The sequence below is a fragment of the Phyllobates terribilis genome, unplaced genomic scaffold (assembly GCF_046119375.1).
Source record: "Phyllobates terribilis strain yellow unplaced genomic scaffold, ASM4611937v1 Scaffold_1__5_contigs__length_1240528914, whole genome shotgun sequence".
Taxonomy (NCBI): Eukaryota; Metazoa; Chordata; class Amphibia; order Anura; family Dendrobatidae; genus Phyllobates; species Phyllobates terribilis.
Window position 1 is genome coordinate 946,797,845 of NW_027362761.1, and position 17,293 is coordinate 946,815,137.

Here is a 17,293-nt window from a genome sequence, read left to right on the forward strand (position 1 = left end):
ATATTTCTGGCAGCTGCCTGCAAGTGCATACCGCACATACACTGCACCGTACCCCATGGGACGATGCTCTATTGTAGCGAGGCGTCGCCTGGATAATAGACCAAGTCAGCTGACCCGGTCATGTGCCCAAGTGACATCCGCTCTGAGCGCCGGCCCCTCGGTGACGAAGCATCATGACGGCAATGCAGTGCAACACAGGCGTGAGGATTGCGGTGATACGTTATACCACAGGTGTGACTGGTTAGTTGATGGGTTTATGTATAAAATGGTGATATGATCGTGCTCAGACACCTCCTGACAAAATCTGCAGGCAGCGGTGAAACACATTGAGGTGCATCGTAGCCCTGGTCTCCCCTTCCCCCCTTCTTACCATGGTCACAGGTAACGCTGTTGATTTGTAGATAAATATATTTTAACGTTCTATACAAATATCTATACCATATAGGTAATTGAGGGATATGGGAATGACTTATTGTATTTGTATGCTATTCTAGTGTAAGGAGATGACCAGCTGCCATGTTCCCCCTGAAGACATCAATGCTGCTGTGGTACAGAATGTGAATAATGTTTTGTTCCTGTTATGTTTCTCTGTGTGCCACACTGTTAACAAACAGCCACAAGATGTCACTGTCTAGAATGTAGATGAAAGGTGAAGTTTGCCGGTATTTATGACAGTGTGAGAGTTAATTATGTGTGAAGACAGCGCATAGTGGGTGGGCATTTTATGAATCTCTGGATAGTTTCCAGAAGCAGGAAGTGAGTTAAGTCAGTAGTGTGCAGTACTGCAGAGAACAGCTGACAGGATCTATAAGGGCTGCTAGGGTAGATGTGGGCCTAGTATCCCTGACAGTGGATCACCAGAGAATCCCTCCACAAGAGTCCTTTTAGGCAGCCCGAGAAACTCAAGGAAGTTGTCAGGGGCCTCGGGGCACATTCTGTCTGCGAGGCTGCAGAAGAAGTCATGGCTCAAGCTCTAGGAGGTGGAGTGAATTGGGATCCAGATATACTGTCATTGGTGAGGAACAGTCTCTAGGGCTAGAGAAGAAAGCAACAGAGATGCTTCACCTAGATCGGGAACCAGGTCTGAAGTTGTATCCTGTACGTGTGGGAAATATGACAACCCATTGGGCCTTATCCTTTGTACCTGCCTGTAAATACTGCCAGTTACCAAGTTAAGTTCTAATTATTGTTATGAACTCTGTGTCCTCTGAATTGATTGCTGCCCTGGTTCCAGAAGAGGAATTCCTGGAGTTTGAAGAGGCTTGCCAAAAGTAAGTGGGAGACACCATGTACACAGCAGCACAGCAGAGGGAGGACACACTTTGTCTGTAAGGTGCTAAAGCGAGCATGGGCTACAGCTCGCCCACGACTACCTCGTTTGGGCACCTTACACTAGCACAATTTTAAATTTTTATTATCAAAATAATATACATATCATCTGGTCTTTGAATGTTTAATTGAGGCTTTATTATTCAATTTACAACATGTTATCTAGCCCAGTGTACTATACCATGATGAATTGAACTACAGGGCTATTTTTATGTGTTTTCTGTATGCTGTCTAAATATATGTGTTTTATTGATAATTGTCTTTTACTCAACTTTGTATATTTTTGAATAAAACTTAGTTTTTATACAATATTTTGGATCAGATGTTCCTTCTAAATTCTCTATAGGTTCAATGCTATGCTTATGAAGGGATCCCCAATGTTATATGAGGCTCTAAATCTATGGTATATATCGCTATCCCCCTCAGTCTGAGCTCCAGCAGTTTCCAGTGCCAAACAGAAATATTCAACTCCAGGTACAGCTCACACTGAACAGGCTTCAGCTTCCATGTGGTTCTCTGCAGCTCCAACATACAGACTGCTCAGCTTTCCTAGCGGACCCATGCAATCGCCATTCACAGAAAGACTGGCAAGTCTCTCTCCCAGCTATCGCTCACATTTTGGCTGGTCACGCATCAGCTCCAGCACATTTAGCTCTGCTTCATCCAGCAGACTGACACACCTAGTGAACACAGGCCCTGGTTCTAGTAAAAAAGCTAGGTAGGTACATCTAATCAAGCCCTGCAGACTCATGATTTAACCCTGTGCTACCTCTCTTTGCTACTATGTATGTATATATATACAGAGTTGGGAAAATAAGTATTTGATACACTGCCGATTTTCCATGTTTTTTGCATGATTTTTACATAATTTATTTGTATTTGACACAATAGACAAACAGAACTTAATATTTGGTGCAGAAACCTTTGTTTGCAATTACAGAGGTCAGACGTTTCCTGTAGTTCTTGAACAAGTTTGCACACACTGCAGCAGGGATTTTGGCTCACTCCTCCATACTGATCTTCTCCAGATCTTTCAGGTTTCGGGGCTGTCGCTGGGCAACATTAAGTTTCAGCTCCTTCCAAAGATTTTCTATAGGGTTCAGGTCTGGAGGCTGGCTAGGCCACTCCAGGACCTTGTAATGCTTCTTACGGAGCCCCTCCTAAGTTGCCCTGGCTGTGTGTTTCGGGTCATTGTCATGCTGGAAGACCCAGTCAAGACCCATCTTCAATGCTCTTACTGAGAGAAGGAAGTTGTTGGTCAAAATCTCGCAACACATGACCCCATCCATCCTCCTTTCAATACAGTGCAGTCGTCCTGTCCCCTTTGCAGAAAAGCATCCCCAAAGTATGATGTTTCTCTCACCATGCTTCACCCTTGGGTTCGGTGTTCTTGGGATTGTACTCATACTTCTTCTTCCTCCAAACACGGCAAGTGGAGTTGATACCAAAAAGTTCTACTTTGGTCTCACGTGACCTTCTCCCATGCCTCCTTATTTTTTTCTTCCTATAGAATTACAGTAAAATAATTTAAAAAAATTACAATAATGTCATTTTTTAATGTGCTTTTTAAAAAAATAATGAATATCACAAATCAGCAAATAGCAAATATATTTTGTGTCCCTGTAATCGTAACAACCCGCACATTAGATTATCTATGGTGATTGGTAAATGGCATAATAAAATGGCGCGATTGATTTTTTTCTCTATTAAACCCATAAAAAATGTAATAAAAATATAACGCTGAGGCTGTGTTCACATGTAGCATAAATGTGTTTTTTTTCTACTGCTTTTTTTCTGCACGTGTTCTGCAGGTGTCCGCGCCACACAATGCAATAATAATCTCTTCTGATTGTTGCGTTTGCTGGGTTTCCCTCTTATGTGATGCTTTTTTGGTGCAGATATGAAGCCGTATTTTTAATGCTTTTTTAATACTACAGAAAAGCTTTGATTCTACGCTAAAAGGGAACCTGTCACTTGAAAAAACGCTATTAATCTGCAGATATGGGTTTAATCTGCAGGTTAATAGTGTTCTGAACCTGCCCGGAGCCGGCACTCAGACCCCTGCTGCCGAAAGGAAATGAACTTTAGCTGGCCTTAATGCTGATCCCACTGTCAGTCAGTGCCGTCGGCTCAGTTACAGCCGCCAATCTCTATACACAGAGCGGTGACTGAACCGGCGGCGCCCCATGAATGAAACCGAAACGCTACCAAGAGGAATAAAATTAATTTCTTCCCAGCAGCGGGGGTCTAAGTGCTGGCGCCGGGCAGGTTCACAACGCTATTAACCTGCAGATTAACCCCATATCTGCAGGTTAATAGCATTTTTCAGGTGACAGGTTTACTTTAAAAATGCAACTGCATTTTTTTTAAGCTCCCCATAGAAGCTTACAGAGGAAAAAGCAGCAAAACCGCACAGTTCAGCAGCGTCTTTAGTCACACCGAGGGTGGAAATTTCATTAAACCACATCCACTTTGCTTGGATATTTAGACCACGTTCACATGGAGCGTAAATGCTGCATTTTTCAGCTGTTTTTTTTGCATAGGAATTCTACTGCGTTTATCTGTCCAAGCAAAGTGGATAGGATTTCCCCTGTAGTCTAAAGATGCTAATGAACTGTGCAGTTTTGGTGCTTTTTTTTTTCTCTAGAGTCTTTTTTAAGAAGCCTAAAAAGAACGCATGTAAAAAACTGTGAATCAAAGCTTTTCTGTACTATAGAAACACTTAAAAATGCAGCTTCATATCTGCACCAAAAACGCATCAAATAAGGGGGAAAAGGCATAAATTCAGCAAGAATGCAATAACCGTAGAAGACTGTCATTTCGTAGTTTGGTGTGGACACCTGCAGAAAACAAAAAACATGGATAGAGCACGTACGTAATTCACAGATGTCTGAATGAGGCCTTAGGTAAAATATGGCAGAGTAGAAACTTGATTCAGTGAAGATTTGGCTTGATATTGATTATCCATCTGCATTTGTATATGACTGTATATAGCAAACAAAGTATAGTTTTCCAGTTTTTGTATAGTGGACGTGATCTTAATGAAAATAAAAATTACAAAGTGATATTGATAGTAATTGTAATTTATGGTATTAAAATCATCATGTGCCCTGTCAGGAATAAGTAGATATTTTATCAAAATAGGACACCACGTGAGAGTTATTGCAAGTATTATTTTTGACTCCTGTTACATTTGATCCATCATTGTTTTTTTGCATTTATAAAAGTATAAACTTTAAAGGGAAGTGTAATAAGACAATTGGATTTCAGTTGCATATGAATCAATATTAATAAAATAAGTAAACTCTAAAACAAAAGTTCTGTATATTCATAGAACTTTTCTGAGTAATGTGTACTTTTATTGTTACATGATTTGAAATCAATGCTACAATAAAAAGGGATATAAAATTATAGATTTTACTAACAAAAGAGTGGGTTTAAGAATTAATACTGACAGATGTGTTACCAAAGCACTAAGCTTATGCAAAGAATAAAAGGAATTGATTGCTAGCATCTCCATGCATGAATGTTCAGTGCCATCTAGTCCAAAACAGCATATAAAATATAAATACATCATATAGTTTTATTACTATTTTTATTGTTTCTAGTACAGGATATCTCAACTACTGTAACCATTTTGATGGTAGTAGGATAGATTATAGAAAACTGGTTTATATGCTTACTGAATACAAACAACGCCATACTTATACTTGTACCACACAATAGTATACTAGACTCACTTTGTTGTACTTTAATGAACCGCCACTTTTCTGGTGACACAGAGTTAGGGCTCATACACATGATGAAGGAGCCTACAAGGCAGTGCACAAAGGCTGCAGGATACTCAGTATGGAGCCAAGCAGCTTTCTTTAACTTCTATACAGTCTCCACTGGATATTGTATATGCAGACATATGATTATTCCATTTGCAATGCTAGCCAGCTGTAATATACAGCTGAGCTTCCACTGCAAAGGCTGGTCTGGGACCTAGCTTTAATCCCAGCACTTAAACACCACAGATGCCACAGTCAATAGCGACAGTGGAATCTACGGCGTTTGACTAAGAGTGGGGACTCTCTCTGTCATCCAATCAAATCCCTGTTTCTGAAGCAAATACTTTCTGCCAGTAAAACACTGACAGGGAAATACACTGTATTACATACATCAAGGTCTGCCATGTTTGGAAGTTTAAGACCTTGCCAGAGGCATAAGCTTCCTTAACACTGACATGCTGGGATTGTTTTAGCATTTAAATAATCACATGTTCTACACTACACTAGGTGGTAGTGCACTGTATTCTGTAAGCGATCAAAGGATAACATGTTCTACAATGCACTACATAGTATGCAGTGTGTTGCATAAGCCAGTGGTCCCCAACCTTTTTTGCACCAGGGACCGGCTTGAAGCAAGATCATTTTTCCATGGCCCAGCAAGGAGGGGGTGGGGTGGGCGGGGCTTTGGTCATATGGGGGCGGGGTAATGGAGGGATTGGAGTTTAGTGCATACTTATCATATAGTGTAGACCAGGTCCCCGCCAGGAGCTATGCCAGGAGCCCCACATAATGTGCTGTGCCAGGAGCCGCATCACTGAGGCCCCATCACGCCCTGCAGCAGGACAGGGCAGCTGCATTTACTTCATCCCAGGGGGGACACAGACTGTAGTGGGCCCCTGTGCAAGAAATTTTTGGGGGCCCCCCCGCCCTTCATAAGGCAACAAAGTTATGTAAACATAACCCCCCCCATGTGCATCTCTCACCCCCCCATGTGCAGCTCACCCCCCGTGCATCTCTCATCCCCCTCCGTGCATCTCTCATCCCCCTCCGTGCATCTCTCATCCACCCCCCATGCATCTCTCATCCCCCCCGTGCATCTCTCATCCCCCCCGTGCATCTCTCATCCACCCCCCGTGCATCTCTCATCCACCCCCCGTGCATCTCTCATCCCCCCCGTGCATCTCTCATCCCCCTCCGTGCATCTCTCATCCCCCTCCGTGCATCTCTCATCCCCCTCCGTGCATCTCTCATCCACCCCCCGTGCATCTCTCATCCCCCCCGTGCATCTCTCATCCCCCCCGTGCATCTCTCATCCCCCCCGTGCATCTCTCATCTCTCCCCTCCCCCCATGTGCATCTCTCATCTCTCCCCTCCCCCATGTGCATCTCTCATCTCTCCCCTCCCCCCCATGTGCATCTCTCATATCTCCCCTCCCCCCCATGTGCATCTCTCCCCTGCCCCCCATGTGCATCTCTCATCCCCCCCGTGCATCTCTCATCCCCCTCCGTGCATCTCTCATCCACCCCCCGTGCATCTCTCATCCCCCCGTGCATCTCTCATCCCCCCCCGTGCATCTCTCATCTCTCCCCTCCCCCCATGTGCTTCTCTCATCTCTCCCCTCCCCCCAATGTGCATCTCTCATCTCTCCCCTCCCCCTTGTGCATCTCTCATCTCTCCCCTCCCCCTTGTGCATCTCTCATCTCTCCCCTCCCCCATGTGCATCTCTCATCTCTCCCCTCCCCCATGTGCATCTCTCATCTCTCCCCTCTCCCATGTGCATCTCTCATCTCTCCCCCCCATGTGCATCTCTCATCCCCCCCGTGCATCTCTCATCCCCCTCCGTGCATCTCTCATCCCCCTCCGTGCATCTCTCATCCCCCTCCGTGCATCTCTCATCCCCCTCCGTGCATCTCTCATCCACCCCCCGTGCATCTCTCATCCCCCCCATGCATCTCTCATCCCCCCGTGCATCTCTCATCTCTCCCCTCCCCCCCATGTGCATCTCTCCCCTCCCCCATGTGCATCTCTGATCTCTCCCCTCCCCCCATGTGCATCTCTCATATCTCCCCTCCCCCCCATGTTCATCTCTCCCCTGCCCCCCATGTGCATCTCTCATCTCTCCCCTCCCCCCATGTGCTTCTCTCATCTCTCCCCTCCCCCATGTGCATCTCTCATCTCTCCCCTCCCCCATGTGCATCTCTCATCTCTCCCCTCCCCCATGTGCATCTCTCATCTCTCCCCTCCCCCATGTGCATCTCTCATCTCTCCCCCCCCATGTGCATCTCTCATCTCTCCTCTCCCCCCCATGTGCATCTCTCATCTCTCCCCTCCCCCCCATGTGCATCTCTCATCTCTCCCGTCCCCCCATGTGGATCTCTCATCTCTCCCCTCCCCCATGTGCATCTCTCATCTCTCCCCTCCCCCCATGTGCATCTCCCATTCCCCCCACTCCTAGTTAATTGTATTTAAAAAAAAATAAAACTTGTTATACTTACCCCCATGCGATCCCTGCAGAATCCTGGCGCTCATCCAAATCGCTGACACCAGGTTCTCCTGCCTTCCGGTCATGTGACGGCGCCGTCACATGACCGGAAGTCAGAGGAATTATGAGATGTCCTGGACCCGGCACTTTGCATGGGGCCGGGGGCCCCATGAGGAGAGAGACGCACAAGAGGGGGGCTCCGAGGGGGCTCCTACCGGCCGGGCCCCATACTGGAGTCAGGGCAGTCATGCCCTGATGGCGGCCCTGCTGGAGGGGCCCCCTCTCCCTCGGGGCCCCCGTTCAATGAACCGGCTGCACGGGCGGTAGTTCCGCCCCTGCTTCATCCTGCTTCAGGACCTGTGGTGACATCACAGTTATGTACCTTGATGTCATCACAGGTCCTCTACAGGTCTACCCTGCGGGAGTCTAGAACAGCGGGCAGCATCCACCCCACACAGTGTGCTCTGAGCCACCGCAGACCAGAGCACACTGTCAATGTTTAGTGATTGTCTGTGGCGGTGCCGCGGACCGGCTGAAAAACCCCAACGGCCCGGTCCTGGTCCGCTGACCGGCGGTTGGGGACCTCTGGCATAAGCGATCAAAGGATCACATGTTAAAATTCTCATGTGGGACCAATAAATATTCTCAAAGCAAATATTTTTAAGACTAAAACAATTCAACTTTTAGAGGTATTTTTATTCAGCTTCCTTACCAAAAGTTCTTATAAACAGTGATCAAAAAGTCTTATGTACTCCACAGCTCTGTTGACAGAAAAATGACAAACATATTGCTCTCAGAATTTGGTGATACAATTGGTTAGCTTTACACCGTCTCTGGGAAAAACATGCGTAATGCGAACAAACCCCAAATATCCTGGTGGTATCCTTTGTAAGACTCTTCTTTTCCTTACTATATGCTAAAGGAGAACTCCTTGATAGCTATTTCAGCAGTGTATCTCTAGTCTTTTCTGACAACAATATTGTCATAGCTTGGTTTGGGGATTTGATCCAGTGACCTGTTGTTTCGTGGTCAGTTCCCCTGTCTGCTGAGCTATTGCCCTTTTTTCCCTGTACAAATGCTGAATGTTTCTATTGTCTTTGTTTTCCTTTCTGGGTTTGCGCCTCTCCAGGTGTTTCTCGTTTTCCTGTTTTGGTTTTCCCTATCACATTCTGGATGGGGTTTTATATGTTCACCCTTCACTGCACTTTCTCTCTGGCTATACCTCTTGGTGGTTATGTGTTCCGGAGTTCAGCTAAGGAGTTTACCTTGCTTGGTAAACTACAGTTGTATTCTTGCAGTGAATCTGTTTGCTTTCCCTCCCAGCACTTTTTCTCTTTGCCACTGTTGGGTTTCGAGAAACCCAGCGTCAGTCTTTTAGGGAGTTAGGTCTGAGGTGGTATTTTTAGTCATGCAGCTAGGGCCTTTCTATTTTGTACAGTGTAGGTGCGGCATTTCCCGTGAGTGTGTACATATTCATAACATTATAGCCACCCTGATAATGCATTCTGAGGCGTCAGCATGGATCCAGCCTTGGCCGCACCACTGCAGTCTTTAGCCTTGGAGCTTGCAGATATCAAGACAACAGCTTACATGTTCTGCTGCCCCGAATGACTCAGGCTTACAGAGCATCAGGGTTGAACCCCATGTAAAGGTGCCAGATTGGTTTGACGGGGACAGAAGTAAGTTTTCATTTTATTCTGCCTTGTATAAATTATACTTTTGACTATGTCCTGTCTCCGCTGGGTCCGAGAGTCAACAAGTGGGCATTGTTTTGTCTTTACTCCTTGGAGATCCACAGGCTTTTCCTGAGGATTCCCTGGTGTTTGCCTCTATTGAGACATTTTTCTCGGCTCTTGGCATCATTTATGATGACATTGACAAAGTTGCTGTGGCTGAATCCAAGATCCCTACGTTGGTACAGAGAGGCCGTAAAGCTGCAGACTACTCAGAGTTTAGACGCTTGCCATTATAGACCTCCTAGAACAACCCGGCTCTTTGGAGTCAGTTCTGCCAGGGACTTTCAGACCAGATTAAGGATATGTTGGTCTACAGTTCCTGACTGCAGTCCCTGGAGGAAGCTAAGACACTTGCTGTTTAGACAGATGCCTGAGAGATAGAGACACATTTCAAGGCGTTTCTGTGGCATCTTCCTTACTATCAGTTGAAACCTGTGAACCTAGGCAAATTGGTTCTTGCAAAGATCCAAGAGGGGATACAGAACTCCGAGCATCAGCTCATTTTTGTTTGAACCACGACGTGACCCAAACAACCGCGGTATAATATTTCAAATATAATAATGAATTTCTGAAAAAAACAAAAATAAAGAAGGAGGCTTTAAAAGGTAAAGATGCAGGTTCCTTGAGTGTGAGGTTGTCTCTTTTACAAGCATCCATTTTTTTTCTCACAGGTGTCCCTAGCGTCTAAATCTTGTTTTATTTTTACATCTGCATTTGCGGATTTTAGTTCGGCCTTGAATCTAATTGATCATGATTTTGCTAAAAAACGGTGGTTATGGTTTCTCTTCCCTCAGCCTTCACATTCAAGTTTTGGCAATTGATAATTCTCCTCTTTCACAGTTGCGTTAGTATGAAGGTTGAGAATGTATGTATGAAAATAGCAGTGTTACATATTGAATCAATCTCATTTATGGATTTTCCTTCTCTACCTGCCAAATTAGTGCTAGGCCTGTCATGGCTAATTAAGCACAATGCAATTAATTGGGAGACTCAAGAGATTAGGTCATGGGGTGACTCTTGCTTTTCCAAATGTATGTCGAGATCTTTGGCTTCTGTGAGTAGTCACCTTCTAGAATTCACTCAGGCCTTCGGTGATGTTTTTTCTGAGACTGAGTGTGATGTTCTTCTGCCACACAGGTCATAGGATTGTGCTATCCACTTTATACCAGGAGCTAAAATGCATAAGGCTCGTTTGTTTAACCTTTCTCTTTCAGACAGGGAGGCATTGAAAGACTATATTCAAAAGAGTCTGGTTAAGGGTCATATATGGCTACCACCTATCCAGTCGCCGTGGTTTTTTTTTTGTTAAAAAAAAAAGGATTGGGGGGTTGCGTCCGTGCTTGGATTTGAGAGAGATTAAGTATGCAAATTGCCTCCTCAGAGAAAAAGAGGACTTGAACTCTATAGCGCCACCTATTGGAAGCAGTAATCCTACAAGTCACAATCAACCCTTTAACGAGTTGTGCAATATGACTTTGGTTAAAAGCAAAATCAGAATCTCAATTAAGAAAATCATGGCTCACAATCCTTATTCTTTTCTCCTTATACCTGAACTTTTTAACCAATTATCTGGAGCTAAATGGTTTTCCAAACTTGACATACTCAGGAGGAGCATTGTGAGCATGTCAGACAGGTTCTCCCAAGTTCTACGTGACAACCATTTATTTGCTAAAGTGGAGAAATGTAAATTTGAAGTACAGCACGTCCAGTTTTTAGGACATTTATTTTGGTTTCTGCATCAGGGTTTCAGATGGACCCCGTTAAGGTGCAAGTAGTCCTTGATTGGGTTCAGCCGAGTAACCTGAAAGCGTTACAGAGACTTCTTGGCTTTGCAAATTTTTATCAGAAGTTCATTAAGAACTTTTCGGTCATAGCCAGGCCTTTAATAGACATGACTAAGAAGCGAACAGATTTTTCTTCTTGGTCAGCTAAAACGGTAAATGCTTTTTCTGCTCTCAAGATAGCTTTTTCTAAGGATGCTTTCACATTGTGCTTTTCTGCACAATCATTGGTCACATTGGGGCTTGCGTCCAAACTTCCCCCCAGCAAAACTGGATTTGGGCTTATGCACCAACGGGGCCATAGACTATAATGCTGCTGGCAGAGCGAATGTACGCTCTGTCGTGTATTATTTTTGGGTGTGTACGCCCACTGGAGACGAACACCCAGACGCAGTCTACTACGTCTGAGTGTACTCCTCCAGTAAGCGTACACGCCCGTAAGTGATGCACGACAGAGCGCACATTTGCTCAGCTGGCACCATTATAGTTTATGTCCCCAACAACGCATTCACCTGAATCCTGTTTTGCGGGGGGGTTCAGATGTAAGCCCAGATGGAGACACTGAACGGGTCCCTGAACCCAGTGTGAAAGCACCCATAGGCTCCTGTTCTCAGCCAACCCGAGGTCGATCTGCCTTTCTTTCTCAAGGTAGACACTTCTGCTATTGGAATGGGAGCTATTCTTTCACAGAAAAAAAATGGGTATCTACATCCTTGTGCTTTTTTTCCTCCAGAAGTTCTCTCAAGCAGAGTCTAATTATGAGAACTTTTGGCGGTTAAAAAAACCTTTGAGGAATGGAGACATTAGTTGGAAGGGGCAAGACTGTCTTTACCAATCATAAGAATGTAAGAATTAAAGTTCAAGTCTAGGAAGTTTGCTCCTAAATTTGTAGGTCCTTATAAAATTATTACAATTTTGCAACTTCCTATTGCCTGGAGAATCAAAAATAATTGTTTCCATTCTTCCCTGGTCTTCAAGACATAATTGAGGTGGATTTGGAATATCTCCCCTGGTGTATTGAGATGGCAAACAGGGGCAGACTGACCCACCGGAGGATAGGGAAAACCCCCGGTGAGCCCCTGGTCCCGATGGCCACGCCCCAAGCCTAGCCCTTTAGCCCCCCTGGGCCCTGTACAGAGAACAGAGGGCCCCCCCGGTTCGCTAATCATATCGGCAGCACTGCCGATATGATTAGTGATGGGCCCTCTGCAGCGGCAAAGCAGGGAGAGCGATCTCCCTGCTCTGCCTGCTGCCTCAGTGCCCCTCTGCCTCCTCAGCGCAGCGTGACACTGCCGGCGCGTGCTCAGGAGGTCAGTCTCAGGGCGATTATGTCATCGCCCTGGGACTGCTTCCTGTGCGCACGGTGGAGGACGGACCAGGCGTCGCCCCAGGCAGCGGCAGCAGAATGTATGGGCTTCTACCAGGTATATATTATTGGAGCCAGCAGAATCTATGGGCTCCTGTCAGGTATATATTATTGGATCCAGCAGAATCTATGGGCTCCTACCAGGTATATATTATTGGAGGCAGCAGAATGTATGGGCTCCTGTCAGGTATATATTATTGGAGGCAGCAGAATGTATGGGCTCCTGTCAGGTATATATTATTGGAGGCAGCAGAATGTATGGGCTCCTGTCAGGTATATATTATTGGAGCCAGCAGAATCTATGGGCTCCTGTCAGGTACATATTATTGGAGGCAGGAGAATGTATGGGCTCCTGTCAGGTATTTATTATTGGAGGCAGGAGAATGTATGGGCTCCTGTCAGGTATATATTATTGGAAGCAGCAGACTGTATGGGCTTCTACCAGGTATATATTATTGGAGCCAGCCGAATCTATGGGCTCCTGTCAGGTATATATTATTGGAGGCAGCAGAATGTATGGGCTCCTGTCAGGTATATATTATTGGAGCCTGCAGAATGTATGGGCTCCTGTCAGGTATATATTATTGGAGGCAGGAGAATGTATGGGCTCCTACCAGGTATATATTATTGGAGGCAGCAGAATGTATGGGCTCCTACCAGGTATATATTATTGGAGGCAGGAGAATGTATGGGCTCCTACCAGGTATATATTATTGGAGGCAGGAGAATGTATGGGCTCCTGTCAGGTATATATTATTGGAGGCAGCAGAATGTATGGGCTCCTACCAGGTATATATTATTGGAGGCAGGAGAATGTATGGGCTCCTGTCAGGTATATATTATTGGAGGCAGCAGAATGTATGGGCTCCTGTCAGGTATATATTATTGGAGGCAGCAGAATGTATGGGCTCCTACCAGGTATATATTATTGGAGGCAGGAGAATGTATGGGCTCCTACCAGGTATATATTATTGGAGCCAGCAGAATGTATGGGCTCCTGTCAGGTATATATTATTGGAGGCAGGAGAATGTATGGGCTCCTACCAGGTATATATTATTGGAGGTAGCAGAATGTATGGGCTCCTACCAGGTATATATTATTGCAGCCAGCAGACTCTATGGGCTCCTGTCAGGTATATATTATTGGAGGCAGCAGAATCTATGGGCTCCTACCAGGTATATATTATTGGAGCCAGCAGAATCTATGGGCTTCTGTCAGGTATATATTATTGGAGGCAGCAGAATGTATGGGCTCCTGTCAGGTATATATTATTGGAGGCAGCAGAATGTATGGGCTCCTACCAGGTATATATTATTAGAGCCAGCAGAATGTATGGGCTCCTACCAGGTATATATTATTGGAGGCAGGAGAATGTATGGGCTCCTACCAGGTATATATTATTCGAGGCAGCAGAATGTATGGGCTCCTACCAGGTATATATTATTGGAGGCAGCAGAATCTATGGGCTCCTGTCAGGTATATATTATTGGAGCCAGCAGAATGTATGGGCTCCTGTCAGGTATATATTATTGGAGGCAGGAGAATGTATGGGCTCCTACCAGGTATATATTATTGGAGGCAGCAGAATGTATGGGCTCCTACCAGGTATATATTATTGGAGGCAGCAGAATCTATGGGCTCCTGTCAGGTATATATTATTGGAGCCAGCAGAATGTATGGGCTCCTGTCAGGTATATATTATTGGAGGCAGGAGAATGTATGGGCTCCTACCAGGTATATATTATTGGAGGCAGCAGAATGTATGGGCTCCTACCAGGTATATATTATTGGAGGCAGCAGAATCTATGGGCTCCTGTCAGGTATATATTATTGGAGGCAGCAGAATCTATGGGCTCCTAACAGGTATATATTATTGGAGGCAGCAGAATGTATGGGCTCCTGTCAGATATATATTATTGGAGGCAGCAGAATGTATGGGCTCCTGTCAGGTATATATTATTGGAGGCAGGAGAATGTATGGGCTCCTGTCAGGTATATATTATTGGAGGCAGGAGAATCTATGGGCTCCTGTCAGGTATATATTATTGGAGGCAGCAGAATCTATGGGCTCCTGTCAGTTATATATTATTGGATCCAGCAGAATCTATGGGCTCCTGTCAGGTATATATTATTGGAGGCAGCAGAATGTATGGGCTCCTGTCAGGTATATATTATTGGAGGCAGAAGAATCTATGGGCTCCTACCAGGTATATATTATTGGAGGCAGGAGAATCTATGGGCTCCTGTCAGGTATATATATTATTGGAGGCAGCAGAATATATGGGCTCCTGTCAGGTATATATTATTGGAGGCAGGAGAATGTATGGGCTCCTGTCAGGTATATATTATTGGAGGCAGCAGAATCTATGGGCTCCTGTCAGTTATATATTATTGGATCCAGCAGAATCTATGGGCTCCTGTCAGGTACATATTATTGGAGGCAGGAGAATGTATGGGCTCCTGTCAGGTATATATTATTGGAGGCAGGAGAATATATGGGCTCCTGTCAGGTATATATTATTGGAGGCAGCAGAATGTATGGGCTCCTGTCAGGTATATATTATTGGAGGCAGGAGAATATATGGGCTCCTGTCAGGTATATATTATTGGAGGCAGGAGAATGTATGGGCTCCTGTCAGGTATATATTATTGGAGGCAGCAGAATCTATGGGCTCCTGTCAGGTATATATTATTGGAGGCAGGAGAATCTATGGGCTCCTGTCAGGTATATATTATTGGAGGCAGCAGAATCTATGGGCTCCTGTCAGTTATATATTATTGGATCCAGCAGAATCTATGGGCTCCTGTCAGGTATATATTATTGGAGGCAGCAGAATCTATGGGCTCCTGTCAGATATATATTATTGGAGGCAGAAGAATCTATGGGCTCCTACCAGGTATATATTATTGGAGGCAGGAGAATCTATGGGCTCCTGTCAGGTATATATTATTGGAGCCAGCAGAATCTATGGGCTCCTGTCAGTTATATATTATTGGATCCAGCAGAATCTATGGGCTCCTGTCAGGTATATATTATTGGAGGCAGGAGAATGTATGGGCTCCTGTCAGGTATATATTATTGGAGGCAGCAGAATCTATGGGCTCCTGTCAGTTATATATTATTGGATCCAGCAGAATCTATGGGCTCCTGTCAGGTATATATTATTGGAGGCAGGAGAATGTATGGGATCCTGTCAGGTATATATTATTGGAGGCAGCAGAATCTATGGGCTCCTACCAGATATATATTATTGGAGGCAGGAGAATGTATGGGCTCCTGTCAGGTATATATTATTGGAGCCAGCAGAATCTATGGGCTCCTGTCAGTTATATATTATTGGATCCAGCAGAATCTATGGGCTCCTGTCAGGTATATATTATTGGAGGCTGGAGAATGTATGGGCTCCTGTCAGGTATATATTATTGGAGGCAGGAGAATGTATGGGCTCCTGTCAGGTATATATTATTGGAGGCAGCAGAATGTATGGGCTCCTGTCAGGTATATATTATTGGAGGCAGCAGAATCTATGGGCTCCTGTCAGTTATATATTATTGGATCCAGCAGAATCTATGGGCTCCTGTCAGGTATATATTGTTGGAGGCAGGAGAATGTATGGGATCCTGTCAGGTATATATTATTGGAGGCAGCAGAATCTATGGGCTCCTACCAGATATATATTATTGGAGGCAGGAGAATCTATGGGCTCCTGTCAGGTATATATTATTGGAGCCAGCAGAATCTATGGGCTCCTGTCAGTTATATATTATTGGATCCAGCAGAATCTATGGGCTCCTGTCAGGTATATATTATTGGAGGCTGGAGAATGTATGGGCTCCTGTCAGGTATATATTATTGGAGGCAGGAGAATCTATGGGCTCCTGTCAGGTATATATTATTGGAAGCAGCAGACTGTATGGGCTTCTACCAGGTATATATTATTGGAGCCAGCCGAATCTATGGGCTCCTGTCAGGTATATATTATTGGAGGCAGCAGAATGTATGGGCTCCTGTCAGGTATATATTATTGGAGCCAGCAGAATCTATGGGCTCCTGTCAGGTACATATTATTGGAGGCAGGAGAATGCATGGGCTCCTGTCAGGTATATATTATTGGAGGCAGGAGAATGTATGGGCTCCTGTCAGGTATATATTATTGGATGCAGCAGACTGTATGGGCTTCTACCAGGTATATATTATTGGAGCCAGCCGAATCTATGGGCTCCTGTCAGGTATATATTATTGGAAGCAGCAGAATGTATGGACTTCTACCAGGTATATATTATTGGAGCCAGCAGAATGTATGGGCTCCTGTCAGGTATATATTATTGGAGGCAGCAGAATGTATGGGCTCCTGTCAGGTATATATTATTGGAGGCAGCAGAATCTATGGGCTCCTGTCAGGTATATATTATTGGAGGCAGCAGAATGTATGGGCTCCTGTCAGGTATATATTATTGGAGGCAGCAGAATGTATGGGCTCCTGTCAGGTATATATTATTGGAGGCAGGAGAATGTATGGGCTCCTGTCAGGTATATATTATTGGAGGCAGGAGAATGTATGGGCTCCTGTCAGGTATATATTATTGGAGGCAGGAGAATGTATGGGCTCCTGTCAGGTATATATTATTGGAGGCAGGAGAATGTATGGGCTCCTGTCAGGTATATATTATTGGAGGCAGCAGAATGTATGGGCTCCTGTCAGGTATATATTATTGGAGGCAGGAGAATGTATGGGCTCCTGTCAGGTATATATTATTGGAGGCAGGAGAATGTATGGGCTCCTGTCAGGTATATATTATTGGAGGCAGCAGAATGTATGGGCTC

At 45.0% G+C, this 17,293-nt stretch overlaps 1 long non-coding RNA gene across 1 annotated transcript in view; it reads left to right on the plus strand.

The window, feature by feature from the left end:
- The first annotated feature begins 758 nt into the window (after positions 1 to 758).
- Positions 759 to 17,293, plus strand: part of LOC141172063 (uncharacterized) — a 71,048-nt gene continuing 54,513 nt past the window's right edge. The window contains exon 1 of the long non-coding RNA XR_012252409.1: positions 759 to 1,271. This is a non-coding gene — a long non-coding RNA (uncharacterized lncRNA). The remainder of the gene's footprint in view (positions 1,272 to 17,293) is intronic.